General features: G+C 36.2%; 1 protein-coding gene across 4 annotated transcripts in view; it reads left to right on the forward strand.

Moving 5' to 3' along the window:
* The window catches only part of SH3GL2 (SH3 domain containing GRB2 like 2, endophilin A1), a 254199-nt gene that overhangs the window by 149607 nt on the left and 83035 nt on the right, over positions 1 to 21557 (forward strand). The window contains exon 1 of one of the 4 annotated variants that reach the window (XM_057498724.1): positions 18008 to 18027. The exons of the other annotated variants lie outside the window; for them this stretch is intronic. The gene's annotated coding sequence lies outside the window, so the exon portion shown is untranslated. Of the gene's footprint in view, positions 1 to 18007; positions 18028 to 21557 lie in introns of those variants that run through there. 4 annotated transcript variants of the gene reach the window in all.

A 21557-nucleotide genomic window follows, 5' to 3' on the forward strand; every position in this document is an offset into this window, starting at 1 on the left:
TCTGCCAGTTCAAATCTGTTACTCAGCCATGTTAGTGAATTCATCACTTCAGTTGCTGTACTTTTCAATTCCAGAATGTCCATTTGGTTCTTTTCTTACAATTTCTGTGTTTTTATTGATATTCTCTACTTAGTAAGACATTGTCATCCATTTGTGATATGGCCAATATCATGAAGCTGTTAGTCCCCAGGAAAATAACTGCTTGCCATCAAAATCTCCATTGTTTTTGACAATGTATTTAGGCATGAACTTCTCACTCTGTCCCAAATAAAATCAGTCTTCTCAGAGAACATGGTGAAGTTCTGTCATTAGGGCATGCTTTTTCTTCTGAGCAGAACCTCTGTGCCATTGCAGCAGACCTTTGGGAAGAACAATAGCCTGCTTCTCCCAGAGTGACAATCCCTGTCTACTAGGAGGCCCTGTGTGGCCCCTGGTCTTCTCAGCCTGTTCCTCTCAGTGTGGAATCTCTTCCCTATGAGTGAGCTAGGATTGTGATGATTGGGCCATTATTTTCAGCCTGTTGCTTCTGGGGCAGAGCCCTGCCCTGCAAATAGGAAGTGAGTGGAGGAAGGGAGACATATTCCTGTTAGCAGCACCTGCCCATATTTGTTCTTCCCAGAGCATGGTTCAGGATGGGGGAATGAGATTCACTGGCATCCTTCCTCTCTCAAATGAAACTGTAGTCATAGATTAGGAGCCAGGAAAAGAAGGAGCACCCGTATTCTTGGCAGTGTCTATCCAGAGTAAAGGTTCCATCACATACTCTTTTCTTGATTTTTCAGAGCTTTGCTCTAAGCTAAATGACAGTTAAGGCAATTAATCCTCCATTGTAGTTGAATATGCTCATTAAGTTGTGACCTTTTATATCTTTATGTTCCCAGTCGCTAGTACTGTGATTGCCATTTCATAGTAAGTACTCAGTAAATGCCTGTGAATGAGTGAGTGGATGAATAAATGGACATATACCATACTTTTCAAGTGATGTGTTTATTTTTATCCAAAGGGAGTGATATATACAGTGGGGATTTATGGTGCTTTGGGCCTCTGCTGGATATAGAAGTAGGTCTAGACCCTGCTGACCCAACCCAGTCATAGCTAGCTAGAGATTTTAAAAGTAATAGGGGTGTGAAGAGCTAGCTACTACACAATACAAGAGTAAGAAAAACAACCCAATAGTAGAGCCGACATCAGCAACCAAAAAATAGGTGCATGGTATACATAGACAATTTAAAGAACAGGAATCACAAAAGTTAGCAACTGATATTCAACTTCTCTATTAATCAGGAATATGAAAATTAAAACTATATAGTATAAACTAATACCATAAATTTCAAAAGTTAAGAAATTGGCAAAACTAAATATTGAGGAAGATGTGAAGAAATGGGAATTTTGATTCATTGTAGGGGAGCTATGAATTCATATAAGTACTTTGGAGAGTAAACAAATTGAAGGTTCATATACTTACATATCATATAATAGTAATTTTACTTCAAGTCATTTATCCTAAAGAAAGCTCTTACTCATGTAGCAGGGGACACTCACAGAGGGATGCTTATTGTTGTTTGTAATAGTGAAAGATGTAAAACAACCCAAATATACATCACTTAAAAAATATGGCTAAACAAATTTTGATATATCTGTATGTATCTATACCTATTCCATATCTATCTCTATCTCTATCTCTATATCTATATTTACATCTATATCTATATACCTATATATTCTTACAGTGGAATACTATATAGCAGGTAAAATGGTTTACCTCTCCCCTATGTATAGGAAATATACATTTCCCTATGTATAGGGAAAATAAATTGTGTCTCTGACCAAGAAATAAAAAAATTCTTCGTGATTTTAACCACACCAAATTAGGTTCCTTGTCCAAAAGCTTGGTGTTTAGTTTTAAAGGGAAAAGCAGTAGTTTCAAGATGGGCTTGGTCTTAGATTTAGGCAGCCAGCGACACAGACAAAAACACAAGACATAACTTGTTTTCAAAGTCACTGAATGACGTTGTTGAGTATACATTTTGTCTACTTTTCTTTCCTCTTGAGTAAATCTACGGGAGGGATAGCTGGGTTATATATTAAATGCATGCTTAAGCTTTCTATTTTACACCCCAGTAGCAGTGTGTAAGAGTTCCTGTTGTTCCACATCCTCAAAACACTTGGTATGACAGGCTTTTAAATTTTAGCCACTGTAATAGGTATTCAGTGGTATTTAGTTGTGGTTGGTTTTAATTTGTATTTCCCTAATGACTAATTATGCTGAGCATCTTTTTATGGATGACTTTCCTATATTTTCTTTGATGATGTGTGTATTCAAATCTTTTTTCCATTTCTTTATTGGGTTCTTTATTTTCTTCCTGTGTTTTGAGAATTGTTTGTGTTATGGAAGCAAGTTCTTTATTAGATGCATGCTTTGTATTTTCTCCCATTCTGTGGTTTGATTTTTTTCACTCTCCCAGCAGTGTCTTTGGAGGGGCACAAGATTTAATTTTGATTAAGATATAATTCACTTAATTTTTTCTTTTACAGTTTGTGCTTTTGATATTATATCTGAAAAAATCTTTGCCATATAATCTTTGCCAAGGTTACAAAGATTTTATCCTATCTTTGCTTTTAGAAGTTTTATACTTTTATGTATTAGAGCTATGATCAGTTTGAGTTAATTTTTATATGTTATAGACTGGCTTGAAGTATGTTTTTTTTCTGTATATTGATATCCTGTTGATCTAGCACCATTGGTTGAAAACTATTTTTTCTTCACTGAATTGTCTCTCTACCTCTGGAAAAAAATTATTTGTCCTATGTATCTGGATTGATTTGTGGACTCCCTATTCTATTACATTGATCCCTTAGTCTATCTTGATGCAAATACTATGCTGTCCTGATTACTACAGCTTTATGATAAGTCTTGAAACCAGATAATGTTAGCTTTCCAACTTTGTTCTTTTTCTATTGTTTTGACTGTCTATGTACTTCATATCATCTGCAGGTTTTAAAATATGCTTGTCAAATTCTATACATACATGAAAAGACTGCTAAAATTTTGATTGGAACCACATTAAATTGATAGGTCAACTTGAGGAAAGAGAAATTTTAACAATATTGAGTCCTATGACCCAGCAACAAAGTATATCTCTCCATTTATTTAAATCTTAGCAATGTAATAATTTTCAGTGGACAGGTCTTGCACATATTTTTGTCAGATTTGTCTCCAATTGTTGATTTCATTTAAAGGGTATTTTATTTGAATTTCTGATTGTTCATTGCTGGTACATAGAAATACAGTTGATTTTTTTATATTGACCTTATAGCCTATAATCTGGCTAAACTCATTTGTTAGTTTTAGTAGCTTTGTTGCAGATTATATTGGATTTTCTGTACAGACAATTATCATCTGTTTTCTTCTTATTTAGATTCTTTTTATTTTTCTGTCTGGTTTTATTATATAATAATAAATATCTCATTGGTTATAGCCTCCATTATAGTGTTGAGCAGAAGTGGTAGGCATGAACATCCTTGTGAATATTCTTTCATTGTTCCTAGATCATGGGGGGAAAGAATTAAGTTTTTCACCATTAAGTACAATATTACCTGTAAATGCCCTTTTTCATTTTGAAGGTATTTCTTCCTATTCCTAGTTTGCTGGAAGATTTTATGAAAAATGGGCGTTGCATTTTTTTTCAAATCATTTTCCTGCATCTACTGAGATGATCATATGATTTTTTCCCTTTTTAATTTCTTACATGATGATTGATTTTTTAAATGTTACTCTAACCCTGTATTCCTGGAATAAACTTCACTTATTATTCCTTTAAAATTTGTATATTCTGTATTGATGTTGCCTCTTCTGATATTGGTGATTTGTGTCATCTTTCCTTTTTTTCATGAAAAGCCTGCCTAGAGGTTTGTCAATTTTATTGAGCTTCTCAAAGAATCTGCTTTTGGTTTTATTGGTTTTTCTCTATTGCTTTTTTGTTTTGTATTTCATCAATTTTGGCTTTGCACTTTGTTATTTTCTCTCTTCTTCTTCCTTGGGCTTTAATTTGCTTTTCTTCTAGTTTCTTAAGGTGAAAGCCAAAGTCATTGACTTTTTTAGCATAGCTGTTTAGTGCTATAAACTTCTCTTTAAATACATTTTTAGTGCCATCCTACAATTTTTGGTATATTGTATTGTTATTCAGTTCAAAATACTAATTTTCTCTTGGATTTCTTTGTTAACCAATAATTGCTTATTTATTGGTTGATTTTTTTAAATTGAAGTATAGTTGATATACAATATTGGTTTTAAGTATACAACATAGTGATTCTACAGTTATCTACATTGTTAAATGCTCATCCCTACTAGTGTAGTTATTATCTATCAACATGGAAGGATGTTACAGAACTAGTGACTGAATTCTCTGTTCTATTATCCTCTTGATTAATTTATATTATGATTGAGATTTTGTGCCTGTTTATCCCCTTCACCTATTTTGCCCCCAACCTCAACCCCTCCCCTGTGGTAACCACCAGTCACTTTTCAATGTCTAGTCTATTCTTATGTGTGGAATCTAAAAACAAAACAACCAATGGTTATTTATTATATTTATACTGTATTTAAAATATTAGATTTATATTATTTTATATAATTTTCTTTACAAATATTTACTTTATAAATATTTGGGGATTTTCCAGAGATCTCTTTATTATTGATTTCTAGTTTAATTCTATGTTGGTTAGAGAATATACCTTGTATGACTTGAATCACTTTTAATGTACTGACTTATTTTAAAGCCAGGATTATTGTCTGTCTTGGTAAATGTTTCATGTATGCTTGAGAAGAATGTGTATTCTGTGTGGCTAGGTGTAGTGTTCTATAAATGTTAAGTCAAGTTGGTTGATAGGGTAAAGTTTACTATATGCCTAGTGATGTTCTGTCCACCTGCTCTACTAATCATTGAGAAAGGGGTACCGAAATCTCCAACTTCAATTTTGGATTCCTCTGTTTCTAGTTGTATTTGTATATATATATATATATATATTTGCTTCATGCATCTGAATATCTATTATTGGGGCAAAAATATTCAGAATTATTACATCCTCCTGCTTAATTGACCTCTTTATTATGAAATAATCTTCTTTATCCCTGTTAATATTCTTTGCTTTGAAGTCTGTGTTCTTTGATAATAATATAGATTTGTGTTACCTGTGATGTATCTTCTTGACTTGTGTTACCATGTGTATCTTTTTCCACCCTTTTACACTTAACCTATTTGTGTCTTTGTTTAAAGTGTGTCTTATAAGCAAATATTGTGTTTTAGTCTTTAATGCAATCTGACAGTCTCTGCCCTTTATTGGGGATATTTGATGTGTTTGTTTATATTTTTAGGTTTAAATCTGTCACCTTGTATCTGCTTTCTTTGTTCCATCTGTACTTCTTCCTCTTCTTTCTGCCTTTTTGGATTATATTTAAGATTCTGACTTATCTCCCTTGTTTTATTGGCCATGATTATTTGTTTTGTTATTTTAATGGTTGCTTTAGATGGTGTACAATATTCATCTTTAACCTATCACACTCTACCTTCAAGTGATATTTAGTACTTCATGTATATTTTAAGAACCTTCTGGCAACATATTTGTATTTCTCTCTGTCTTGGACTTTATGTTAATATTGTATATTACTTTTAGCTGTGTTGTAATCTCCACAGTAATAGTTCTCATTTTTGTTTAAGTAGTCATTTATCTTTTAAATACATTTTAATATGAAAAAGCCTACATATTTAACCATGTAGCATTTTTTTGTGCTCTTCATTTTTGTGTAGATCCAGATTTCCAGCTGGCATCATTTTTCTTTTCCCTGAAGAGCTTCCTTTAACATTTATTCCAGTGTGGTGAATTATTTTGGTTTTTGTATGTCTGAAAATATTGTTATGTTGCCTTTGTTTTTGAAAGATATTTTCACTGGATATAGAATTGTTGGTAGACAGTTTATTTCTTTTGTATTTTAGAGATGTTGTTCCCCAGTCTTTTGTTTTCTGTTGTTTATTCTGTCAAGCAGACTTTTTATTCCTTTAATCCTCTATAGGTAGCAAGTATTTTCCCCTCTGGTCTCCTTTTAAGATTTTTTTCTTTATCAGTGGTTTTGAGCAATTTGATAATGATTTACTTTGGTCTACTTTTATTCATATTTTTTGTATTTTGGTTTCACTGAACTTCTTGGATTTATGGGTTTATAGTTTTTCTAAAGTTTGGAAATTTTTCAGCCATTCTTCAAACCTTTCTCTTCTTGGTGAACTTTTTAGACTGACATCCTTTCACTTGAAAGTGTCACATAGCTCATTGATGCTCATTTCTTTTCAGATTTTTTAGATTCATTTTCTTCTCTGTGTTTTTTTTTGTTTTGATTGCTATGTGTTAAGTTCCACTAATCATTTTTCCACACTATCTACTGTTGTTAATGCCATCCAAAGCCATCTCATCTTAATGAGTGTGTTTTTTCATCTCAGACATTGTAGTCTTCATCTCTAAGAGTCTGATTTGCATCTTCATATGTGTGTGTCTGTGTGTATAAATACATATACATATACTTGCATCTTAATGTCTTTGTCTTTATTTAACTTTTTGAACATATGGGATATAGTCATAATTGTTTTAATGTCCTTCTCAACTAATTATATCATCTGTGTCAGTTCTGAGTTGTATTTAATTGGTTGGTTTTTTTCATATGGATTGTATTTTTTTATCTTTGCTTTTTTGCATGCCTGATAATCTTTGGTCATGTGATATTGTGAATTTTACCCTAATGGTATTTTTTATATTCCTGTAAAAATTTTTGAATTTAGTTCTAGGACCAGCCAGCTTATTTGGAAATAGTTTTCTCTTTTTGGGTCTTGCTTTTAAGATTTGGCGGGAAGGATCAGAACAGTGTTTAGTCTATACCTAAAGCACCTTACTTCACACTGCTGAGGCAAGACCTTTCTGAGTACTCTATTCAATGCTGGGTCAGTTGTGGTTTTCCAGTATATCTTGTGTGAATAGGCACTATTCCTGACTTAATGTGAGCATTGATTTCCAGTCCCTCTAATCTTTTTCACACTGTTGATTAGTTTCCTTATGTGTATATGCTGATCAGTACTCTGCTGAATAGTCAAGAGGATGCTCTGCAGAATTGTGAGATTATTCTCTATGCATTTGTGCAGCTCTCTCCACTCTGGTACTCTGTCCTACAAATTATAGCTGTCTTAGTTTTTATTTTGTCCTACAAAATATGGCTTTCAGACACTGATCCCTGAAACTTCACCTGTGTTCTCCCTCTTTGCACTGCAGCCTGGAAAATCTCTCAAAGCAGTAAGCTGGGAGGGTAGTAGGCTCATCTAATTTGGTTTTTTCCAATCAGGGATGACTGTCTTGCATTTTGTTGTTGCCCAGTCTTGAAAACTGTTGTTTCTTATACATACCCATGTGTGCACATGCAGACACACACACGTGCTCACATAGATGCATACACACATGCAAATTATATAGTTAATTGGTTGGTTGGTTTTGAGCAGGAGGGTAAATTAGCCCTTAAGTTCTTTTTACTCCCATCTTGCCCTGGAGCTGACATCTGATGGGATGCTTTCTGAATTGTCAGAACTTATTAGCTAAATGAGCTTCAAAGATGTCCAGTGTGAACACAGATAGAAGGCTGAGGGTCTCATCCTGTTTCTACCAATTACCAGCTGAATAAACTGTCTTAGGGGACAGACCTATGGAGTCTAGTTGGATAGAACTTTACAGGTTTTATGTGGTTGATCCTCCAGCTGATGCAGTCTCTCCTATATGTTCACATGTCAGACAACTCTTTATGAACACATTTCCTATTTTAGGTGTTTCTTATAATTAAAAACTTGTTTCTTGTATGAGCTGGAATCTTTAAATCACCTCCATCTATATTTGTATAGTGATGGCATGTGAAATTAGTCTAATCCTCTTTCCATACAACAGTCCCACTCATATTTGAAGGCCTATTGCTTCCTTCCTTCCACAGTCAAATTTCCAGGGTGAATATCTCTTGATCTCTTTGAGCCTCAGTTGTCTCATTTCTAGAATTTGGCATTTTTTTAAAGATTCTTATATGTGTGAGTGGCTTTTTTAATGAGTCATACACTATGCCAGACACTAAGGATGCAGAAGAGAATATGTTGTCTCTGCTTTCCAGAAACCCAAATGGGGGAAGGTGGAGTCAAATGATGCAGCACACATATAAAAATGCCTGTTAATAGAAGTGTGCAAAGTTTGCTGGGCCCATCACTGAAGTTTAGAGGATATCAGATTAATTAAGATGTCCAAAGTATAGTCTGTACACTATAAAAGGACTGTAAGGGTGTTTTGTATTATTATTAGCAGTTGTCAAAGAGGTTTCCAGAGCTGATTTGTCCCCATTATTTTTTCTGGGGCCTGCTATGCCTCTGACCTTTTCAGTTTTAAGGTTTTACTCAAAACCTCTATGTTCCACATAATTAATGAGTTTTGATATGTGATGGTGCCTACAGGGGTAGATAAATGCCAATAAATTCATTTTTCCTTCTGCTTTTGAAGGTTATTTGGGCTCAGCTCTTGTAAAAAACAACTTGTAGCCAGTCACTTTTTATGTGAATTCAGATCCTGTGGGATAGGGACACTATAAATCTCTACTCATGTTGTATTGCTTAACACTTTAAGACTCTAGATGGTGATGATAATATTTCAGTATTTACCATATAGAGAAAGAGCGAACAACTTTCAGAAGAAAGCAGTGGCAAAATTCTGATAATATTCTTTTGGTAATACTAGGTCACTCTGTGCCTCCCTTAGCATGTTAGAGCTGCTCATTGAGATTTTTCAAGCATCTCATTACTTTGCCAACAATGTAAGTAAGAGGAAGAACTTTATGTTGACATGACATGCTTCTACAGTTGGTGTTTGGGAGAGCACACATCGTGGCACCCACACTTGAGCTTGTCAAAAATGCAGATTCTCAGATCCCACCTCCAAATATGCCAGATTAGCCATAGGTGGATGTTGGGGGGATTTGAAGTGTATTTGAAATTAGTTTCTGGATGATTCCAGTACAAGTTGGTCCTGCTTTTAGAAACTATGGTTGGGGTGAGCCTGTGGTATGAGGGCAGTAGATGATCTTGTCCTGCCTGTGAACCTATTTTACTCTTGCATCCTTTCCTCCACCAGCTTCTCAGGGTCTACTCTTTATCAGGAATTTATCTACTGAGTAATCAAAAAGATGAATTAAGACAGTTTCAGTTCTCAAAGAATCTTCTGTGTAGCCTGAAGGTATCTGTAGACCCTGATGTGGGTTCAGGGTACCTACATGACCTTGAATGGGTTACTTTAAACTTACTGAGTATAATCTGGATAATACACTATACCTATTCTTCATGGCTGTTCAGAATGCTAATTGAAAATCAAGTGCCTTCCCGTAACATAGGAAATATTACTTTGTCCTGCCTTAGCATCGAATGTGCTGAGTGTTATTTACTCTCCAAAGTGGCTAAGATAACTAAATAAACTCTAAAACTTAAAGCATTGTATATGTAAGTTAACTATTTCTAGACCCTAGGACCTGTTTCCAGGCCTATTTTCAATTAATGTCTTCATAATCTGCCAAATTTGGGACAAATTATAAATATGAAGAAAGAACAAGATCTTACCTGGAATATAAAGTCAAGCTTTTGGAGTCAGACACATGCCTTTTTCATTTCATTTGAAAGTTTGAATGCGTTGTGCTTACCAATTTTTATAGTACTGTATGAAGAAACCTTTCTACACTTCTTGCTACACCTGCATATAATAAACTATAAATCATATCTTTTTTAATAAGTAGAATTTAAAAAAAATTTTTTCTATTACTTATTTACAAGATCCCCCATGTATTTTTGGTATGTTGAGTACCTTTTTTGTAAAGCTATAGTGGGCCAAAATCATCATAGACAAGGTAGATACGAATTTGTAGTTTCCATATCCTTCTGTTTGCATATCCTTTTGGAAGTAGTCTGTAGACTCTGTTTTTCAGATGAGGAGTCTAAGGGTATTGAGAAAATGAAACACCTACCCAAGACAACACAACCAGGAAGTGGGAGAATTGGAGCCCAGGAAGTGTGGCTTTTCAGACTTCGTCTATTTAAGTTAACCTCAGGCTTGATCTGCATCTGCCAAGAGAATGCAAATATGATTATGAGAATCTTCTATTTAGTGAGCATTTTAGTCCTTACTTTTAAACAAGTAACGTCTTTCCTGTTTGAAATTCCAGCTTATAGATTCACATAGGCAAGTGGCTGTTATCTTCTCCATGCTGAACAAGAGCATGTTGTGTGTTAACTATATTCATCTATTTGTAATGGATATAGTTAATATCCATTATTCCAGAGAAACATTTTCTCCAGGTCATCATAAACATTCATTTTATTTTGGAAATATTCATTTTGTTCTGTTTTATATTTGTAATTTAACTCTTTGGCTTTGAGTGCACAGTAATATATTGGCTTACAAAAATACCTTCTGTTACCATATGACTCATCAGGATTTACACACCTATGGGTCACTTCCCTTCACTGTCTGATAGAGCCTCTACATCACCACTTATCTTCTTTATAAATTAGGCATTTTATTCTGTCAGTGATTTATGTTCATATCTGATTATAACAAGTAGACCTCCAGTAAGAAGTTGTAGATGTAGGTGAGAGATGCATATCTAGGGCATGCAAAATATAATTAACAGGTTCTTTGAGTTAGCTCATTATCTCAGCTTCACTAATGCTCATGCTTCTCTCACAGATGCCTTTTATCTAAATCACTGATGCTTGAATAGTAAATTTACTTCAATTGTAAAAGATAAACAGTACTACACAGTAACGGCACATTTAAAATACACTGAAAACAAAAATATACAATGTTTTCTGAGAGCCAAAGCAAGCTTATTACAGTGGCATAAATAAATGGTCTTTATAGATTCTATTTGGATTATTTCTGTACCAGAGTTTTCATAATGTATATTCAAATTGTCACCTTAGATTTTTCTGACCTTCTTTTGTAGCTCTAATACTCAGTATTTGGAAAGCCTTCTGGCATTTCCCCTGACTGCCCACTATTTTTACCAACTTTGAAATCTTACCTTTCCAATGGAAAAGATGAATGAGTAAATTCTTTGGTTGTCTTATATAATTAATCTCACATTACTTTTGCTTTTAGCATCACCCACATGGTACATGTTTATAAGCTGTTAATAATAATTTAGTCACTCCTTTCTGAAAATTAACAAATGATTATATACATCTTTTATACATCATCTCTAATACAGAATGGCTCACTGACAGGTCTGGTTCAGAAATGTATCTCAAGTCTGTTGAGATGAAACAACTGTTACTGTTAACTTCTCAAAGTTTCAAACCATGTGCATGAGAGATTTTCTCTAACTATTTTCTAAAATCCAAGTATAGTTGACATAACACTTTCACATGTATACCATAGTGACTCAACATTTATATACATTACAAAGTGCTCATCATGATGTGTTAGTTACCATTTGTAAAGGCAGGTTTCCTATAAAATCTTTTAACAGCTGAGATCTGTATTTTTCTTCCTCTTTTCCCTCAGCATTACCTTGCTGAGGTAGTTTTTACCCATTATTCCTCTATTTGCCTGAGGATTTCTAATACGTAAGAAAACTCTTCTCAATTTTTGGGGGTGTTGTTTCTCTCTCTCATATTCAAAACTTACATATTTTTTCTTGATTTTTCTTTCAGCACTCACTCTGGCCTCCTTTGTTCTGGATGAGAGATCAGCTGTTAAATCTTACTGTGGTTCCATTGTACCACAGTGGAACAAGTTGTTTTTTGTTACTGATTTCAACAGTTTATCTTTGGCTTCCAACATTTTCATGAGTGTAGGTGTGGTTGTCTTGCTGTTTATCCTACTTAGAGTTCATTACTTCTTAGAAGTATAGATTAGTGTTTTCCATCGAGTTTGGGAAGTTTCTGTTCCTTTCTCTTCTCCTTCTGGTACTTCCCTGATACATATGTTGAACACTTAATGGTGTCCCACCTTTCTGAGGCTGTTTATTTTTTTCTTCATTTATTTTTCTTTGTTCTTTGGATTGCATAGTCTTTATTCATCTGTTTTTGCTGATTCTTCCTTCTGCCAGTTCAAATCTGTTACTCAGCCATGTTAGTGAATTCATCACTTCAGTTGCTGTACTTTTCAATTCCAGAATGTCCATTTGGTTCTTTTCTTACAATTTCTGTGTTTTTATTGATATTCTCTACTTAGTAAGACATTGTCATCCATTTGTGATATGGCCAATATCATGAAGCTGTTAGTCCCCAGGAAAATAACTGCTTGCCATCAAAATCTCCATTGTTTTTGACAATGTATTTAGGCATGAACTTCTCACTCTGTCCCAAATAAAATCAGTCTTCTCAGAGAACATGGTGAAGTTCTGTCATTAGGGCATGCTTTTTCTTCTGAGCAGAACCTCTGTGCCATTGCAGCAGACCTTTGGGAAGAACAATAGCCTGCTTCTCCCAGAGTGACAATCCCTGTCTACTAGGAGGCCCTGTGTGGCCCCTGGTCTTCTCAGCCTGTTCCTCTCAGTGTGGAATCTCTTCCCTATGAGTGAGCTAGGATTGTGATGATTGGGCCATTATTTTCAGCCTGTTGCTTCTGGGGCAGAGCCCTGCCCTGCAAATAGGAAGTGAGTGGAGGAAGGGAGACATATTCCTGTTAGCAGCACCTGCCCATATTTGTTCTTCCCAGAGCATGGTTCAGGATGGGGGAATGAGATTCACTGGCATCCTTCCTCTCTCAAATGAAACTGTAGTCATAGATTAGGAGCCAGGAAAAGAAGGAGCACCCGTATTCTTGGCAGTGTCTATCCAGAGTAAAGGTTCCATCACATACTCTTTTCTTGATTTTTCAGAGCTTTGCTCTAAGCTAAATGACAGTTAAGGCAATTAATCCTCCATTGTAGTTGAATATGCTCATTAAGTTGTGACCTTTTATATCTTTATGTTCCCAGTCGCTAGTACTGTGATTGCCATTTCATAGTAAGTACTCAGTAAATGCCTGTGAATGAGTGAGTGGATGAATAAATGGACATATACCATACTTTTCAAGTGATGTGTTTATTTTTATCCAAAGGGAGTGATATATACAGTGGGGATTTATGGTGCTTTGGGCCTCTGCTGGATATAGAAGTAGGTCTAGACCCTGCTGACCCAACCCAGTCATAGCTAGCTAGAGATTTTAAAAGTAATAGGGGTGTGAAGAGCTAGCTACTACACAATACAAGAGTAAGAAAAACAACCCAATAGTAGAGCTGACATCAGCAACCAAAAAATAGGTGCATGGTATACATAGACAATTTAAAGAACAGGAATCACAAAAGTTAGCAACTGATATTCAACTTCTCTATTAATCAGGAATATGAAAATTAAAACTATATAGTATAAACTAATACCATAAATTTCAAAAGTTAAGAAATTGGCAAAACTAAATATTGAGGAAGATGTGAAGAAATGGGAATTTTGATTCATTGTAGGGGAGCTATGAATTCATATAAGTACTTTGGAGAGTAAACAAATTGAAGGTTCATATACTTACATATCATATAATAGTAATTTTACTTCAAGTCATTTATCCTAAAGAAAGCTCTTACTCATGTAGCAGGGGACACTCACAGAGGGATGCTTATTGTTGTTTGTAATAGTGAAAGATGTAAAACAACCCAAATATACATCACTTAAAAAATATGGCTAAACAAATTTTGATATATCTGTATGTATCTATACCTATTCCATATCTATCTCTATCTCTATCTCTATATCTATATTTACATCTATATCTATATACCTATATATTCTTACAGTGGAATACTATATAGCAGGTAAAATGGTTTACCTCTCCCCTATGTATAGCCTAGCCTGGGTGGGCAGCTCTAGCATCCCACCTGCTGCCTTTCTGCCCAAGGAGTTTGTCTTACATCTTGGAATTTCATCGTTCCTGGGTGTTGCCTGACATATCAGGAGTTCATGTACCTGGAGGCAGCATTCAAGCAATGGGAATATGAATCAGATGATTGCCTGAGCTTCTCATTCATCCAAGGAAGAGTACTCAGGGGCATCCTATGTGGTTCCTCACAGGGACCCCTGCAGGATCAAGCCACATTGCCTAACTAGGCAACCAGCTCCAGAACACAGTCTTCTTGGCCTTGCTTTTCCCTGCCCCTTCCTGCTCCCTCACTCTGCTGGGATTAATGCCCAATCTTCCCCTTCATCCAGGTCCCAGGCTCTGCTCTGGGGAGCTCCAAATGGAGACAGACACGTGGGCAGTAAAAGAACAACACAGTGAGAAAGTGGTGTCTCACTGGGGCAGAGACCTTAAAAGGAGCTTATGTTACATTTTATTTATTTAAAAGTATCTGTAACAAATAGGGCAGAATATTAGCTTTTTAAAACTGAGTGGCTTTTAGATGGGTATTTACATTTTGGAGTTTGAAATAACATGCTAGATTTCTATGTGAAACTAATCTTCCTCTTTGACTTTTTAATTTTTCTTCAGAAACCTGTTTCTTGTGGTGCTTAAATCCAGTTTCTTCCTAGGCATGTTTATCATACCTATTTGAGTGAAATCAATTCATTATGAGGCTAAAAGTTGCCTTTGTTTAACAAGAAGAGAAGATGCACCACAGTAATTAAATTGAGATAAAATTTCCAATTTTTTCTTTTGTATTTTACAATATACCTTTCTCTTCTAGAAATAGTGTGGTATCGAAAACCTGCTTTACTGAAGATATTCTCCTAAGCTTTAGATGACAGGTTGGTGCATGCTCTATGTTACAATATGTCATGTAAGAGTAGATTGTAACTCACTTAGGAGAACACAGTTTGCAGGAAACTATAAAATAATTCATTAGAAAAATTTCTCTTAGGCTTCAGAAAATTAAATTCCACTGTGGATTTTCATGTTTTGTGTAGGGAGGGGAACTAAAAACAAAACAAAAGGACAACAGCAATAAAATACATATATAGCATTCTCCAAGCCTACTGAGAGAGCAGGACATTTTCATTAGCAAATTTAGGACTGAGAGATGCAGGGCTTTCAGAGAGAAGCCATGTGTTCTGTGCATGCCAGACTTGTAACATGGTTCTGTGGTCTGGAAAATGAAAGCAAAATGTTGTGTAGCCCTAACGGCAGGAATGAAACCTCTTCCTAAAGCAGCATCCTTTTGTGATGCCAAGCTTTCATTTGATTGAGTGGCTTTGAGCTAAGTATATCTAGCGTGAGGTTTTAAAATCATAAATCCTCTTATATTTCATCTCATTGGTCTTTGGATGAAAGCCTTCCTTTAGCCCAAAGGGCCTGCAGGGTCCAGCTTCTGGTGGCATCTCCACCTTCATCTTAGGCGCTTTCTCCTTCCCTCTCTAATCTTCGTTCAGGCTGGCCTCTTGCAGGAGCCATGCTTACTCACCCCATATGCCCCAGGATGTTTGCACATCTCCCTCATTGTATCTTCAGTGCCTGACACATAAAAGACATTCATAAATATTTTTCAAAAGAATAAATGACAGATATTAGAAGGTAGCCAGGATCTAACAAAGTGGTAGTGGTGGAGGTGTAGGAAACAAGCACATTAAAAACATTCAACCTTTGACCACCTTGTCTGATTGCTACTGTTTGAAGCAGGTATTAAGTAGGCCAACTCTTGTTTTCTCCCTACTTTTTACAACTTCTTTTCATCATATTTGTATCAACAGGCATGCTAGCATGTTATCTTAGTAATAATGATAATAACTAACCCTATTTAAGATATTGCTGTTAGAGAATGTGTCCAGAGCTGCTGCTAATTGCTCTGTTTTCTGTAGCTAACTTTTGCCTTCAATCTTTGCCACTTGCAGAGGGATATTCTGTGGGAAAGAAGAAAGGTAAATGGAGTCATTGTTGAGAGGAATATTTTCAAGAAGGATTGAATAGATAAAGGAAGTTAAAGGAAAAAGTAAGCAGACCAAGTTGGTGGGGAGGTCAGAGTGGCTGTCCGCTGCCTTCTCACTGGCTCCTGTGTTGCAGACCAGCCGTGTGCTAGGGCAGCGTTAGGCACTGGGAAATAGACATGAGCAAGATCAAAATCACTACCTTCCAGGAACTCTAAAAGGTTGGGGAGGCATTCAAAGAAATGACGATAGTACAAAATACAACCTAACAAGTGCTGTACAGGGTCAGGCCTGTGGGCTGTGGGGCACAGAGGGATTTGGGCATCTTCACATGGGGAACACAACTGACCTAGAGACAACATGCGTCAGTGGGCACATAGGCAAATGAGACAGCTATGGATTTATTATTGAAGGACAGTAAAACCTAAGTGATTTTAATCATTTCTTGTTAGTTACCAAGAACAAATTTAGCAAGTTTTTAGCAATTATTGAAAGCAAATTAAACATTGTGAAGAATTACCACACATTTAAGTATTCCCTGATGCTGCTGACTGATTATAGGTGCCCCAAATAGATGCTTTCCTTGGAAACAGGTTGTACTGATTGTGGGAGTCAGGAGACCTGAGTTTCAGGTTTGTGCTGGCATGACCTGGCTCTCTGACCGTGTGTATCTTTTCATCTCGCCCCTGCTTCCTCAGTGGCTGCCATCCCGGCTCCTCTCTCTATTCTCCAGCACACTTAGTACCCACAGGGTGGTGTGTTCCCCTGAAAGGCAGTTTTCTTCCTGCAGTGATTCTCTTCTGATGGGCTACCAAATTTCCTCTTTCCTACAACTCCCACCCAAAATCAGAACTGGAATCCCTCATTTTGTCAAACACACACAAAAACAAAACTGTAGTGCAGAGACTCATGCTTGTGTTCACTTCCCTCTCACATTTTCCTACTTACCCTCTATTTGCTATCTCAGTTAACAATATACCACAGAACTCTGATAACTTGATTTGATAAGAAAATTTAAGAGATCACTTCTGAAAAATGCATTCTTGGTATAACGTTGCATTTAGAAATGTAAATTTCAAATTCATCTTTATCTAGTAACAAGTGCCCACAGGCCCACCATTTTACTCTTAAAGATTAAAGATGCTCAACTGAAATGATGTCATATTAATGGTCTTCGACCCTGAGTGGGCCTAGATTAAGGGTTTGTGTTCTTTCCTTCTACCACAAATTGGTCCTAGGTAGAAGGATTTTGGAAGTCTCTGCCTTTCAGTCACCATGTCCTGGAATTTGTATATGGTGTCACATCAGTACTCTTAGGTACCAGGGTCATGTGATGATACTTGTAGATTAATGACACTAATCTTTTGCTTGGTGAAGTACTTTAAAACAGACAAAGCTCTTACTCAGTTACTTTATATAATCTTCATACCTGCTTTGTGAGGTAACTTTTAATTATGCACATATCAGAAAGTTTGAGAGGAAAAATGATTTGCTCATGGTTACCAACCTAGAAGATAGCACATAGTGTCCATAAATTTATGAATGGATAAACAAAACAGGGTATATCCATATAATGGAATATCATTCAATTGTATAAAGGAATGAAGAACTGATACATTATACAATATGGATGGATGAAACCATATGCTAAGTGAAAGAAGCTAAATACAAAAGGCCACATATTGTATGATTTTATTTATATGTGATACCCATAGAAGACAAATCCACAAAAACAAAAAGTAGCTTAGTGGTTGTGAAGAAGTAGGGCATGAAATGAAGTTGGGGAAGCAGACTGGGGAGTGAGTGCTAATGGGCATAAGGTATCTTTTTGGTGTGATGAAGCTGTTCAAAAAGTAGATTATGGTGATGATCATAAAACTCTGTAATTATACTAAAAAACCCTGAATCTTGTACATTTCAAATGAGTAAGCTTTGTGGCATATAAATTATATATCAGTAAACTTGTTAAGATTTTTAATTATTCTTCTTTTTCATACTTCCCAGAGCTTAAGGACAAGTGACTTCAACTGGGCACCTTTCTTGGTACTTATTTGACTTCACATTTTCCCCAGCATAAGAAAAGGTACTCAGCCTTGTCTTAAAAGTCCATCCCTTCTAAATGTTCCTCCGTCCTTTCCCATAAGAAGACAGCCTCTAAGAGTCCCTAAATTCACCACCTACTACTCACTAGCAGATGCTGACATTAGCACATTAGTGAGCCTGAGCAGAATTGAAAAGAGAATATTATTTTCTGTGTCCTTTCCATATTTATTTTTTGGCATATTTTCATTAGAGCTTTGAAAGCAGTCACCTCATTCAAGAGCAACTCTCCCACATGGTTGAAAAGCACTGGGCAGAAAAACTTGAAAAAAAGGAAGCCATTAGTGCCAGTTTGGAATGCTGGAATAGTATTTATAGCCTGTACCCAAGTTAATGTATAACTTTGAGCAATTCTAAGCTTGTAGAAAGCTAAATATTTCCCTGTTGTTTATCAAATTATATGTGTGTACATATGTATGTGTGTGTGTTTATGTATGTTTGTATAAGAGCATGAAATCTAACTATTGTTGTTATACATAGTTGATTGAGGCAGTAGCAAATGGAATGATAAAGTGAGTAGCTTTTTCCCACACCTTGAAAGTATATTGGGAAAGAAGGAATCAAGTTAGCTCTTAGATGGTGTGACATTATTGTAACACCAGTAACATTATTCTGAATATATGCTCCAGATGTTGCAGCTGCCTTTTCTCTTATGTGTACCATGCAGGGGCAGAGCACACCTGAAATTCTAATTCTCGAGATTGTGAGTGAAAAAGCAAACCAGGAATTTGTATGATGGGGGGAGCCTCTATCACTTCTCTGACTCCAGCCCAAGCCTGCAAGGTTTCTGTCTCCAGAATCAGCCACAATGCAGGCAGCAGACCTTGAAGTTTGGAGTGCAGGTAGAATGGTGCTTCTGTCAGTGCATATCCTTCTCAGACAGTGAAGGGCTGCTTACCATTCAGAAGTTCTGCCCAGGATTATAAATGAAATCTCTATCTATATCTCCTTACCTGCCCTGTCACTAAGGTGCTTTCTAAAATTTTTGGTACAGATGGAATTTCTGCAGATATTAGTTCACAAACTTTGATATCTCAGACAGGGATCCGTTTTTCTGAGTTTTGTGTGGTTATTCTTTTTTATTTTATTTTAATTTTGGTATCATTAATCTACAACTACATGAAGAACATTATGTTTACTAGGCTCCCCCTATCACCAAGTCCCCACCACATACCCCTTCACAGTCACTGTCCATCTGTGTACTAAGATGCTGTAAAATCACTACTTGTCTTCTCTGTGTTGCACAGCCCTTACCGTACCCCCCATGCACTATACATGCTAATCGTAATGCCCTCTTTCTTTTTCCCCACCCTTATCCCTCCCTTCCCACCCATCCTCCCCAGTCCCTTACCCTTTGGTAACTATTAGTCCATTCTTGAGTTCTGTGATTCTGCTGCTGTTTTGTTCCTTCAGTTTTCCTTTGTTCTTATACTCCACATATGAGTGAAATCATTTGGTATTTGTCTTTCTCCACCTGGCTTATTTCACTGATCATAATACCCTCTAGCTCCATCCATGTTGTTGCGAATGGTAGGATCTGTTTTTTTCTTATGGCTGAGTAATATTCCATTGTGTATATGTACCACATCTTCTTTATCCATTCATCTACTGATGGACATTTAGGTTCCTTCCATATCTTGGCTATTGTAAATAGTGCAGCGATAAACATAGGGGTGCATCTGTCTTTTTCGAACTGGACTGCTGCATTCATAGGGTAAATTCCTAGAAGTGGAATTCCTGGGTCAAATGGTATTTCTATTTTGAGCATTTTGAGGAACCTCCATACTGCTTTCCACAATGGTTGAACTAATTTACATTCCCACCAGCAGTGTAGGAGGGTTCCCCTTTCTCCACAACCTCGCCAACATTTGTTGTTGTTTGTCTTTTCGATGATGGTGATCCTTATTGGTGTGAGGTGATATCTCATTGTGGTTTTAATTTGCATTTCTCTGATGATTAGTGATGTGGAGCGTCTTTGCACGTGCCTGTTGGCCATCTGGATTTCTTCTTTAGAGAACTGTCTATTCAGCTCCTCTGTCCATTTTTTAATTGGATTATTTGCTTTTTGTTTGTTGAGGTGTGTGAGCTCTTTATATATTTTGGATGTCAATCCTTTATCGGATCTGTCATTTATGAATATATTCTCCCATACTGTAGGATACCTTTTTGTTCTACTGATGGTGTCCTTTGCTGTACAGAAGCTTTTTAGCTTGATATAGTCCCACTTGCTCCTTTAAGCCTTTGTTTCCCTTGCCCGGGGAGATATGTTCATGAAGAAGTCACTCATGTTTATGTCCATGAGATATTTGCATATGTTTTTTTCTAAGAATTTTATGGTTTCATGACTTACATTCAGGTCTTTGATCCATTGGAGTTTACTTTTGTGTATGGGGTTAGACAGTGATCCAGTTTCATTCTCTGACATGTAGCTGTCCAGTTTTGCCAGCACCATCTGTTGAAGAGACTGTCATTTTGCCATTGTATGTCCATGGCTCCTTTATTGTATATTAATTGGCCATATATGTTTGGTTTAACGTCTGGAGTCTCTATTCTGTTCCACTGGTCTGTGGCTCTGTTCTTGTGCCAGTACCAAATTGTCTTGATTACTGTGACTTTGTAGTAGAGATTGAAGTTGGAGAGCGAGAGACCCCCCCACTTTATTCTTCCTTCTAAGGATTGCTTTGGCTATTCGGGGTCTTTGGTGGTTCCATATGAATTTTTGAACTATTTGTTCCAGTTCATTGAAGAATGCTGTTGGTAATTTGACAGGGATTGCATTGAATCTGTATATTGCTTTGGGCAGGATGGCCATTTTGACGATATTAATTCTTCCTAGCCAAGAGCATGGGATGAGTTTCCATTTGTTAGTGACCTCTTTAATTTCTCTTAAGAGTGTCTTGTAGTTTTAAGGGTATAGGTCTTTCACTTCCTTGGTTAGGTTTATTCCTAGGTATTTTATTCTTTTTGATGCTATTGTGAATGGAATTGTTTTCCTGATTTCTCTTTCTATTAGTTCATTGTTAGTGTATAGGAATGCCACAGATTTCTGTGTGTTAAGTTTGTATCCTTCAACTTTGCTGAATTCCGATATTAGTTCTAGTAGTTTTGAAGTGGAGTCTTTAGGGTTTTTTATGTACAATATCATGTCATCTGCAAACAGTGACAGTTTAACTTCTTCTTTACCAATCTGGATTCCTTGTATTTCTTTGTTTTGTCTGATTGCCATGGCTAGGACCTCCAGTAACACATTGAGTAACAGTGGGGAGAGTGGGCATCCCTGTCTTGTTCCCGATCTCAGAGGAAAAGGTTTCCGCCTCTTGCTGTTCAGTATGATGTTAGCTGTGGGTTTATCATATATGGCCTTTATTATGTTGAGGTACTTGCCCTCTATGCCCATTTTGTTGAGAGTTTGTATCATGAATGGATGTTGAATTTTGTCGAATGCTTTTTCAGCATCTATGGAGATGATCATGTGGTTTTTGTTTTCCTTTTTGTTAATGTGGTGGATGATGT

This window comes from Manis pentadactyla, chromosome 3, assembly GCF_030020395.1.
Source record: "Manis pentadactyla isolate mManPen7 chromosome 3, mManPen7.hap1, whole genome shotgun sequence".
NCBI classification, from domain to species: Eukaryota; Metazoa; Chordata; class Mammalia; order Pholidota; family Manidae; genus Manis; species Manis pentadactyla.